Genomic DNA, 12,637 nt, shown 5'->3' on the forward strand with positions numbered 1-12,637 from the left:
CTTGTCTGCACCCGGTACGTATCGCTTCGTTGATCAAATACAATTTCATCTGAATTTTTTTTTTTAGGGGAGGCGTAGGGGTTTGCGGAAGGGATTCTAGTCCGAGACATTAAAGATTTACTCCATTTTAAGACTATAAAAAAAAGAGTTTTTGAAAAAAAAATATTAAGATTTTTTCAAAGCTTACCATAAAGAATGTTCCTCTGTAGTTATGCGGTCTGGCCCCGAAAAACCCTTTATAACACCTAAATAACACCTATTCTCCCCTACGATGCGAGTCGTGGCACCTCACTAGGGTCCAAAACAGCACAATACTAAGTTTTGAGAGTAAATGTCTCATAACAATCTTGGACGTGCGGTGTTTTTTACTTTGTAAGGAAAGAAATAATAAGAGAACGGACAGCAAACTACGATGACAACATTTATCAAGCGGAGTCTTTACGGTTGGCTAGGGCATAGTCCGCAGATGCCCCTTGAAAATCTTAACCAGGCTTGCCTACTTTACAAGGTACAAAGTTCTCGGCGTCCTGGACGTCCGCTATTGACTGTTCGTCGGTAGTTCATGTCAGAACTATGGGAAGCAAACCTGACTTGGGAGGATGCACAGCAACTGGCAGCCGACAGAGATGCTTAGAGGTCCTTTGTGGACACTTTTTTTTTGCTGATGAGACATCTAAACTTCCCTGTTTTAAGACAGTAAATACATTTTTTTTTATTTGTTATTTTTATCATTAATATTATTCACATTCCAAAATCTTTTTTGTCAGTTTCCCAATTTTTTAACGAATATTTAAATGAAGATTAAATTGATTAATAATGTAAAATTTTAAAAATTCTAATACCGTTATAAATTTGAATGAAATTGTACAGTAAGTAATAAATTAGGCAAATTCAATAAGGTTTTGTATTTTGTTTTAATTGGTGTCTTGACGAAGAGACAGGTACGTCTCGGAACCGGTAGACATCGAAAAGTCAGTTAGTGGTTATATACAAATATTTAATAACATTTAGTCAAATTAAAGTTGGTTCATATATTTAAATTTTCGATAAATGATCTTAACTTTGCTTCACCATGATTAAATAAGTTATCTGTATTGTATTTTTTGACATATATAAATTTTTCTTATGTACATGTATTTATAAATGCGTTGATACAGAAGAGTCCCGACTTAACACGGAATTCTCTAACAAGTCAGGACATAAAAACATTTAATTGCGTTACAATAAATTTGTGTAGTGTCTGTATTAAATAAAAAAATCTCTTCCCAAAACGTAGTTGCGTATTCATGATAAGTGACATAAAAATATATATAAAAAAGCATCTTGTCAAACTTCAAACGGCTCTCCTGAAAAATTACCAAATGTGTAATTAGCACTTTGTCTTTTCGACTATCGCCATATCAATATCTATTTCACGTCCATCCTGTCAGAAGAAAATATTACATCCACATAACGGATAAATAATTATACGTATTATCATTAAATAGAGTTTTATATCAAATAAACATGTGAACTGTGTAATTGCCACTTGCTACAGTTAATTTTGACCGTTGTGTGTTGTGTCATCCCGTAGCGAAAAATAGTCACAAACGTAAAATTAATAACATACCAAGACGAGCTATTATTTTGACCAATTAATTTCCGTATAAAATGTTGACATCACTAATTTTTAGACATAAAGAAACGGAAAGAAACCGGTATCAAGTCCCTTTTAATACGACAGTAATATAAATGTGTATTATTATTATTAATTAAACTACCGAGAATTACTTATTTTTCTGTCACAAGATAGTTGGAGCAAGAAAATTGATATTACCTAAGTATTATTTATAACAAAAACAGGAAGGCCCTGGCAGTAACTGTTAAGAAAAAACAAATGTATCAGAATAATAATAATCAATTGGATATAAAATGTGTTGGTAGTACTTTATAAATATTGACATTTAAAAGGTTACTATATGTGGTCAAACATTTTAATAATCAATGTCAGGTTGTGGTCCCATGACTAGTAAGTGTTGCGGACTAACGGATCAGAGGTCCGAGGTTCGAACCCCACTCTACCCTAACTTGATTTCCCTTTTCTAATAGAGTGTTATTAAAAAACTAACTCATTAAAAATGTCCACCAAAATTGAAATAATTGGGTAAAATATAAGAAAGCCAAAATTTGAACAATATTTTTTTTATAAATATTTGGAGTTTTCTGTGTCTACCGGTTTCGAGACGTCCCCGTTTCTTCGTCATGTTACGTTAGTTTTAGCTTCTTATAACACGTGTTCTATCAGAGCGTTGTTTTTATATTTTTGTGTAATGATCATTCATTGGCTCGTTTAAATGACAACTTTACGTTGTGTAACATTCACCACTTGGCCTATGTTTAAATATCCGTATTTCTTCCAAAAGAAATAGAAAAAAAATATTTTTCTTAATTTTTTAGATCCTTTATCATCTTGTGGCAATATTTGTCGAAACAAAAAAGAAATATTTACAAATAGATGCCTACTTTCAAAAAATGACAATTTTTGTAGTTCTGAGATATTTCAAGTTTAAGTGTTTATTTGGTTGCTGAAATGTTAAATGGCAGAATTTCGGGAAATTGAAAATACGTATTGTAAAGTTTAGTTACAAAATTATTGTCTGTAAAAAAGTGGACATAAGCCTAAGGTACTTACTTACTTAGGGATTTTAAAAAAGTATTTAAAGGATCAAGGTATTTTTTCTCAGAGAAACAACTTTTGGACCAAGAAAGTTTTAGGACTGTGAAATTGAAATTGAAATAATATTTTTTAAATCATTTTTCAAACACAAAATTCGAAATGTGTATTTTTTATTGTAAAATTAATATATTGTTTACAAAATGCTCTGTAGAGCTAAAAAGTTAAAAAGAGTTAAAAACACTGCCGTACACGGCAAACAGACAAAATTGGACTTCGGCATTTTTTTAAATTGGGCATGCAAATGTTATGGTCAGATGGAGTATTTAATTTTTTAAAATTTAATTTACTATGGCTTTTACCAATCTTGGTAATATTAGCTAGAAACATACAATATTTACAAATGTTAAATGGGAGCAAAACAATATTACAGAAAACAAAGCAGAAAAATCAGATAAACCTTCAACAACTAAAACAGATTAAATCGTAAAAAAACGATATTAATTTAAATTGACACTAATTTAAATTTAAATTCTATCCCCAGCTACTAACCTTCTAAAGAAAGTTTAAAATAATTTTCCTTACTTAAATAAAAATGCAAATGTTCTTAAACACGGTGTTTAAAAAGTCATGGAGAGAATAATTTGCCAATTTTCAGAAAACTTTTTCAGTGGATATTTCCATATGATACAACTTCCTCCCTCGTTCGATTCAGTTCGTTGGTGCACGAACTTAGAACAATCGAAGACTCAAAATTGCGACACACCGCGTATCCGCAGTTCCTTTCAGATCCAGACAAACGTAATAATCTAATCTGCTGAAGAGAAAAACAGCGCTTCGTAAAAAAGTCACACACATCAATGCGTATGAAAAATCACCGTGATAATACTCTTATCACTTTTTATTGCGGCAATTTAGGCACCATGCGTATCAGAATTTACTGCCGGAGGCTTTGATCTTAATAAATAATAACGTCAAAAAGTATGAATAAAATTTAATGTTTTTTTGTGTGTTGTGTAAATGATTTGTACTTTTATACTCGGGTTTGCAAGATTGCTTTCCACGCGATTTGTTTGTAGTCAAGAATATATCGAGATTTAGCTGTGTGTGCCCGCTATGCGACGTCATTCTCCTCTGGACTCTCGTCGGCGAAGCGCGCGTTTGAGTTTTGTTTACTTGCTGTTATTTTCTGTTTTTGCTCTGTTTACCAAACGCACATTGTGTGAGCAAAATTGAATGCGCCTACTTTGCCCGTTTTGCGTGACATTCATTTTGGATAAAAATCATAAAAAAATGTGGTGTTAATTAAAAATGTTTTAAATTGACGAATTTTATATTTATTTTTGAACTGTCAAAAAACATGTGAATTTTTAAAAGACAATTCGTGTTCGAAATTAAATAATATTTGTTTTAATAAGTGATTTTGTGTCTAGTTTTTATGACTATCTACAATTAATAATAATTGTTTAATTAGTGGTTTGACATTCCCAATGTTCAGTGTTTTATCTCTAGTGTGGGCGTGTAGTTCTGTTAGCTAATTCCTGAACGATGTATGATAAGCAGAGAGGCGAGCTGAATCGCTTTTAGGTATCCTGTGAATAAGCACGTGGTTTATGTCTGGGGCTTGCTAAGTTTTTTTATTAGACGGCGAGACGAACACTCAAGTGTAGTCAATTTTACTCAGACCTTTGAAATACATACCTGCGCAAAACAATGTAAGTACATATTTTATTAATACTTAAATATTTTTAAACATTGTTATTTTTATTGATTTACTTTTCTTTTTCAAAATTTATTTGAACCAAACCTTTCACAATTATTTTTATAAACCTAACGCGACATGTAAATGACTGAAGCACTAAATTTGTTAAAGTTTTATAACTGTAGGTACATACGTTTTTACATTATTTTGTTTAAAAATAATAATGTACTAAATATGTTTCTAATTTTTCCTTGTTGTTTAGTGTATTTTTTTGTAGACCTTTATTATTACTTATGTTCTATTGCAAACCAGTAATTTCACAATTTGTCAGCCTTAGTTCAGCTATTGTCTAGTTGGGAAATAAATTAAGAACTTCAACCCTACGGGAAATTGGATACAAAAAAGTTTCTTGCGCGCGGTAAAAAAAATAGAGCATAAATTTACGGCAAAGTTTCATGAAAACGTACGAAAAAATGATAAAAAATATTTTAATAAAAACGTACTACTTTGAACGACGTCTCTGGTTCATATGAACCAACCATAATATGAGAGCTGTGAAGGATATCCGGTGTGCTTACCGTAAACGAACCAATCGAGAGAACTGACAAAGAACCTCTGTAGCTCAATTACAAATAACTATCGATACGCTTAAGTTATCGCAGTCTTAAGTGACGCGAGTGTAATCTCTAAGTCAACGCTCGTTTAGGTTTGCTTTTTGTTTTCCTCATAAATAAATACAGTTCATTGGCGAAAAATCGGCGTTTACTATAAAAAATAATACAATATATTGCATTTGCAAATAGTAAGGAGTATATCTAAAACAAAAAAGTAAAAAATAAACATCAATTACTATGGTGACTGCTTTTCTTGACATGTGGCTTGCCAACCGCCGGCTAAATGCAATAAAAAGCATGATAAATAATAAATAAATAAATGAAACTAGCAGTTGTTGAATATTTTCCATATTTACACCGGTAAAATTCAAATATGTGATTGCGCAGCAGGATTTTACGTCGCGAAACGTAAATATTTTGACATTTAATGTTAGGTGTTCACGGATGTTCCATTGTGATCGCGAATACGATGAACAACCATGGTGAGAAATTGTTATCACGTCACTTATTAGCACGTCGATAGTTATTCGTGATTGAGCTACTGATGTCACACGCGGAGTTATTTCAGAAATACATACAAAACATTAAAAAAAAAAACACTGAACTTCCTCATTGTGAATTTAAAAAAAAAACTGTATTTATGTGAATTGTTTACTGTTTTTTTTTCATCTGCATTTATTTTCACTTCAATATATATGTAAATATGTATGTTTGTATATCTTAATCAATAAATAAATAATACACATTTATTTATTTTACACTATATATATATATATATATATATATATATATATATATATATATAGATATAAGGGTGGAAATATTGCTTTTCAGCGATTTCTTCATATCTACCCAAGCCGTTCAATTTGAGAAAATAAGACGTATATGGACATATTCTAGGTAGGATTATACCTTATCATTTATGCAAAATTTTAAACAAAAGTAAACTAATATCTACACTATTCTATGAAGAAAGGAGAGGGGACGGAAAGGAAATGAACATCGTAATAACGTGCGTATAGGTATTGTATTACTAAAGTCAAAATATTAATCGAAATGTTTTTACTTTCAATTCATAGTATTTTTTTAAAAGCTGTTGTACATTAATTCGTAATTTATTTGTGTACAGTTTTTCGTAATTCGAATGGCATAATTTTAAATACGACTAATTATGATTTTTAAGTGAACATTATCTATTAAAATATGCATTTAATTAGATTTTAAAGAAATTCAAGTAAAATTCAAACATTGCATCAAGGATTAACAATATTACAATAAGAAAATATAGAATTCTAGGCATTTACAGGGCTTATGATTAGTCATTGGCTGGTTTAAATGGAAACTTTACACACAGTGTAACTTCAGATCTTATATTTCTCAAATAATCAATGGATAGAAAAAAAAAATTCAAAATGGTGAATGTTGCACAGTGTGTAAAGTAGCCGCTCAAACTAGACAATGACAGGTCATAAGCCCTGTAAATGCCTAGACTTCCATATGCCCTCCTTAAAAATCTTTTCCCTCTCTGTTGCAACAAATTTAGATCGAACTAATTCCCTAGGGAGGAAATCCAGCCTGTTTACAAACATTTGGAAATACTCAAAACAGTGTTGATAAAAATAATATTTCACGTCCACCCTGCAAGGAATTAGAACGAAGACCTCAAGAATGGAATTGCTGAGATTTTACTGAAAAAATATAACTGTTTTTTTAAGATGATCCACCTTTTTATAGATGACTCAGAATACCGCAAATACCTTTATTGTTAAACGAAAATGATGTTTAAAAATATATTGAAACTGTTATAGTTCGCTTATCAAGTTTGACAATACCAAACCCACATCATCAATTCAAACATTGCCTACGCCATTTTTTCAATATTTAGTCTTGGAAGCGCACAAAATGAATATTAAATTAATTTTCGAGCGCAATATGCATTAAGGTTAAGTTACATAATGATTTTTCCTTTTTTGTCTTGATATATTTGAATAAATAACTTTTTATTTAACTTTAATTGCGATCAATAAAGAAACGGAAACACCTCCGACACGCAGGAAATACACCATAAAATAAATGGCGGTTACATTTGTTCAACAAAAAGAGGCTTCGGCACTTGGTAATGCAAAAAAGAAGCTTCGCAAGATTTTCTTATTATTTGTTTGCTCGTTTTGTTTGTATTATTAATTTATCATATTTTCTTTACTTTATTTTCATGTCTAAAATGTTGTCCATCATTGTTGTAATATTCTCATCTTAAACCTCCCTATGGTAAAATACAGTATTTGTCTACAAGCGTTTGGACAAACTCAAAATGTTATTACATTTAACTATGTTACCGATTTACCGAATAATATTACATCTTCATTCGAATGATAAAAAAACAGGTTTTATTAATTCTACCTATTAATATATTCATGTGTACTTTTTACCTAAAACCAAGCATTATAGATGAAATAAAAAAAAGGAATACTGCATTGGTTCGGACATGAGACCGAATGGACGGTGAAAAAACGGCTAAAAAGATTTACTACTACGAGTGTTGATGGATGCAGAAATCGAGTAAGTCCAACAAAGACATGGCATGACCAAATCTAACTAATACTTGAAGATAAGCATGTCAAAAGTCGGAATAATCGGCGCGCGTGCATGAGAAGTATGCATGTAGAGAAAGCGAGATCTGTATCCGAAGACAGAGTGATGTGGCGTTCTATCCTTTCTGCCTACCCAACGGGAAAACGGCGTGATGATTTATTTTTGATTTAATTATTTTTATTTATTTATACAAATATACATATTACCAAATAATAATAACGTATTCCTAACTCTATGAGGCTAGGAGCCTGTTTTAAAGTTGGGAGTTGAGACACAACATTATTGAAAGTGGAAGTATGCATATTAAATAATACCGATTTCTTTATTAGTTTTAATAAATTTGTATGTGTTGGTTTTTATTATTTTTTTGCTTTTCAGAATAAATTTTATAAATGCAAATTACATAAACAAAAAAAAATCCCACAATGGCATGGGCCTGTATGTGGGTATATATATATATATTTTTTAAATCATCAAAGGCTACTGAATGAAGAATACGATAGGTATCAATATTTTGAAAAAGGTCCTTATATTAAAACATAATTTTTTGATAATAAAAATGAAAAAGTATTGGCTAAACATTTAAAAATATAGGCTATTAAAATTTGTTTTTTTTCATCCATAATTACTATGAAAAAGTATAAGTCTTAGTAATCTTATTTCTTTAAATTTTTAATTAGAACTAAGAGAGCTTTTAGTACAGAAATATCTTCATCTAAATACATTTTCCCTTCTATACTGATACCGTATTTGGACCTTTCTTAAATACATTTTAATTTTTTTATTATTTGTTTGCTCGTTTTATTTGTATTATTAATTTATCATACATGCACTATGTTATTATTGTTTATTATGAGGGTTGTTTGACGGAAAGCTAGACTTAGTAAGAAAACGGTCGATTTTTGTTGTTTTTATCATTTATTTTTTAACACAGTCCCCTTTTAGGACAATTCACTTTTCAGGACGACTTTCCTTCATCCCTTCCGAAAAGTAATTTTGATTGAGCGCTTTAAAATATTGTGAATTTTTTGTCGTCACTTCATCGTTTGTTGCAAAACGGCGTCCTCCAAAACATTTTTTCAAGTTTAAAAAACTGGAAGAAATCGCAAGGGGCTATTTATTAACCCTACAGTGTCCAATGTAGACGATTGACGACCGAATCATTTTCATATTAACTTTTGTTAAAAAGCTCTAATACTTTGTTTATGTTCTTAAAGCAAAAGTTTGAGTATTTCGTCGGGATCGTGGAACTACGACGGATGTGCAAAAAATGCGACATTGACTTTCTTTTATATTTGATCTTGAAAAAGTTATACAAAGGCTTTTTTTTCGAGGTTTTTAAATGTGTATATATATATATAACTAACCCAAGTATCAAATGGTACACTTTTGTATTTTTTCAGTTATGACATAAAGTGACAAAAAACAATTTAAACCTCTCTTACGCGAAGTTGAAGAAAATCACACGTGTCGTTGTTCTAGGATCCCGACGATTTGAGCAAATAAACGGCAAAATAATGGCTAAAAATATTTGCCATGTGAATTTCTGTGCAAAAATGAGAAATACCAAGAAAGAGATAAACACGTCAAAAGTTAGAGTATTCGTCAAGCGTGCATGAGAAGATGTATGAATGTAAAGAAAGGGAAGTCTGAAAGTGGTGTGGTCCCAGATAGACTTAATTTAAAATGAATATATCTTTAAAACTTTATTCTTTGAACGTTCAAGATCATTATAATTTAATATAGTTTTAGTAATAAATTTTTACAGACGGACATAAGAGTATAATGGCATTTTTGTTCATTTTGCGATTTATATGTGAAATTGTTCCTATGCCTGCATCAGTGGTATTGACAGTACACTTATACGACAGCTCAAAACATAAATAAATAATTTATTTTATTGAAAATAATTGTTTTAATTAAACGAGTATGCGCATTTGTCTCATATTTTCAGTGGTACAAATAGTAAAAGATGGTCTCAGTTATAAGTAACATAATTTCTGTCATTCATTGAGTGATAAAAATAGTATTTTAGTTAGATCTAACAGTATAAGTAGACTCATTTCTGTGCCATCTTTAATGATTAAAGTAGTCTATCTGAAATATTTCTGTTTTTGTACACATTACTCCAATGTGGTTACACAGGTGAAATGATCTGTAAATAATGACCCATTTAGCAAAATACGAGTTCTGTAACCAAATATGTAATTGGGTTCATTACACCCTTTTTTTGCTCTCCTAAAAAGTTACACTTTTGCAAACTAATAGGGTTGCAATAAGTAGTGTAAATATTGATTCACACGACATGAATAACTAAATTAATATGAAAGTTTAGTGAGTTTTATCTATCTTGATAAATTTAATAACAATTTCAAGTGATCAAATTAATGCGCTACGTATAAACATTTGGAGACAGTCAAAATATTATTTTCTAAGACAAAAATTTTTAATTTTATATTTACGGATAAATATTTTGAATTTCCGTGTCAGGTGTATTCAGACCTAGGTCTAGAATCCTACGCGGTAATTATTTTATTGATACCTTTAAGTACTGCCTATTGCCTGTACAAGGCTTTCCCTTGTTCTCGGGTTTATTGTGCGCATTAGTCTGAATCGAACCCAAACTATAAACGTAAATGTTGGAATTGCTATCCAGGTAAGAACCCCTTTCTATTACTGGAAGTATGCCTACCATAATCCTTGGCTTACGAAATACGGAAATATATGTATTATGAATTTTAGAAACTAGGATTTAGAATTTTAGAACTGGAGATATTGTGTTCGAAATTTCTTAATTGCGTTTGTTTTCAATACATAAATTGAAACATGGATAAATATTTATCAACGATAGACAACTTCTTTGAAAATTTAAAATGAAGTTTAGGCATTTACTAGGATAATTGAAGATACAAAGCAGTGTGGTGTTTTCCTTCTATCCTCTCTGCCTTTCCATACGGGAAAAGAGCGCAATGATTTGTTATTTGTTTTTATGGTCTTCGATCGGCTGGTTTAAGTGATTACTGTATAACTTTTACGATTCTGCCTAAATTTTATCAATATTTATTCACTATTTCCATCTGTTGAATTTATGAATAAAATGAGCTGAAGAACTTATTTATGTATATGAGATTGTTCTGAATTAGTTTACTAGGGAACTCCTGAAAATACATTTTAATTTCGGTACATGTTTTTAGTTCAGATCAACTAACTTCAATTGAATATTCTAAGGATTTTATCATGATTGACCTAAGTAGAAGTAGAGCATGCGCGGTCCGTTCATAGAACGCATGGAACCATTGGTTCCCCTAATTTTAGAAAAATAATGATTATAAAATAGTATGTTAAATAAATTAATTATCAGTATACCTAACATTTAGATTACTATAAACAAATAATGTAATAATAATTGCATTAATGGTCGCGATAAATTGCGGAGGAATTTTAATATTGCCTTATAAAAAACATATTCAAAAGAAACATAACCACCCAGCGCATCCGTTTACCAGCGCTGTCATGCGCGTACTGATCGCCTGATCGGCGAGTACTTGCTACTTGCTACTCAACTGTCTGGCTGGGTATCGATTTAACCCTTACGCTGCTACGCAGTTTTTCAAGAATCTAATCAGAAATCCTCTTATTTATACATTTCAAAAATATTTTATCGAATACGTTGTTTTCCAAACACACTACTGTTTTATCAATTAATAGCAATTCCAAGAAAAATCTTCCATTTCATAAATATCTAGTTCAAACCCAATGGAGTGAGCAAGATAGAAAATTCGTGCCGCAAATAGACAATTTTCGTACAGCGTTTGTAAACCCTTTCTAAATTGAAAATAAAAACAAACAAAACTGATCTCGTACTGCAATCTCAAGGCGCATTGTTATTATTGAAACGAAATAATTACGATAGTTTTTTTGTTGATTGCGGGGCAAAGTGCTCTGTTATATATTATCAAACCTACCACTTCCATAAATGCATGCTAAACAAAAATTGAGTAAAATATATCTAGAAATTTGTAAACCGGTAAATGTACTAAGTGATATTATTTCTTGGTAGTTGTCATAATACAATTTTAATTTTAAAAAATAATGTTTTTGTACTACTGTCTCACAAATGGATATCTCTTCTAAGAAAAATATTCCGTTTCACTAATAGCTAGTTCACGCATAATGGATTGAGCGAGATAGACAACAGTTGCCGAAATTACAAACAGCTGAGGTAAATTACATATTTTTTACATTTATATATATTTTTAATCTTACTTTGTTACTTTAACTAACAATTTAACTCTGTAAAGCGTCCTTTTTATTATGAATAAATTTACAAAATATATCATTCAAAATGATAACGGATAGTAAAAGTGATAAAGAAATAATAGTATCTCGCCGAGAAACTCAGAGGTTTAGCAGCTGAACCTATTCCGAAAGTGAATTAGACAATAATGATATTTTTAAAGTGATAGTGATAATAATTTATAATATGACTCTTACAAAGAGCACGAAATCAAAAAAGCTTTTTCTGAAGTATTTTTGGATCAATATCGAGCTGATATACCTCATTTACGTTTTCTTTGTAGAATAGTTTGTAGAATAGAGTTTGTATAGTAATAATTACGTTTTGTTAGTAGAGTAATATTTACTACCTAATGAACAGCTAAAACATTTTGATTTCCCATTACTGTGGGTACCCATTATAATAAATTAACAAATGATTTTTTTAATATTCAAACCTCCTAATTGACAATCATTAGGTTCCATGGTGAATTATTTTTATGTTTTATGGCTCTTTACTTATTTGTTTATATTCTTAATTATGGGGTTTTCCAGTGATATAGGGACCTCACTAGATAAGAATTTTTATATTAAAGGTAAAGTATACAATTAGTTATTCATTACGGAAGTACATCAGTATTTTCGTAATCACTGAATCGGGTTTAATAGCGGGGAAAACACCGAATATAATTATTTTCCTCAGATGTCATATAAGTGATAAAAAATCTTACTATTAACATTGATTTATTCTTTATTTCACTGTTTCTGGAATGTAAAAAAAATCACTGTTTCAGGTCCCGA

General features: G+C 30.5%; 1 long non-coding RNA gene across 1 annotated transcript in view; it reads left to right on the forward strand.

Moving 5' to 3' along the window:
* The first annotated feature begins 412 nt into the window (after positions 1 to 412).
* The window catches only part of LOC148281491 (uncharacterized), a 178,439-nt gene continuing 166,214 nt past the window's right edge, over positions 413 to 12,637 (forward strand). The window contains exons 1-2 of the long non-coding RNA XR_015822345.1: positions 413 to 508; positions 4,324 to 4,368. This is a non-coding gene — a long non-coding RNA (uncharacterized LOC148281491). The remainder of the gene's footprint in view (positions 509 to 4,323; positions 4,369 to 12,637) is intronic.

Source organism: Micrasema longulum, unplaced genomic scaffold (assembly GCF_059751315.1).
Source record: "Micrasema longulum isolate JH-2025_06_02 unplaced genomic scaffold, ASM5975131v1 h1tg000453l, whole genome shotgun sequence".
Classification (NCBI taxonomy): Eukaryota; Metazoa; Arthropoda; class Insecta; order Trichoptera; family Brachycentridae; genus Micrasema; species Micrasema longulum.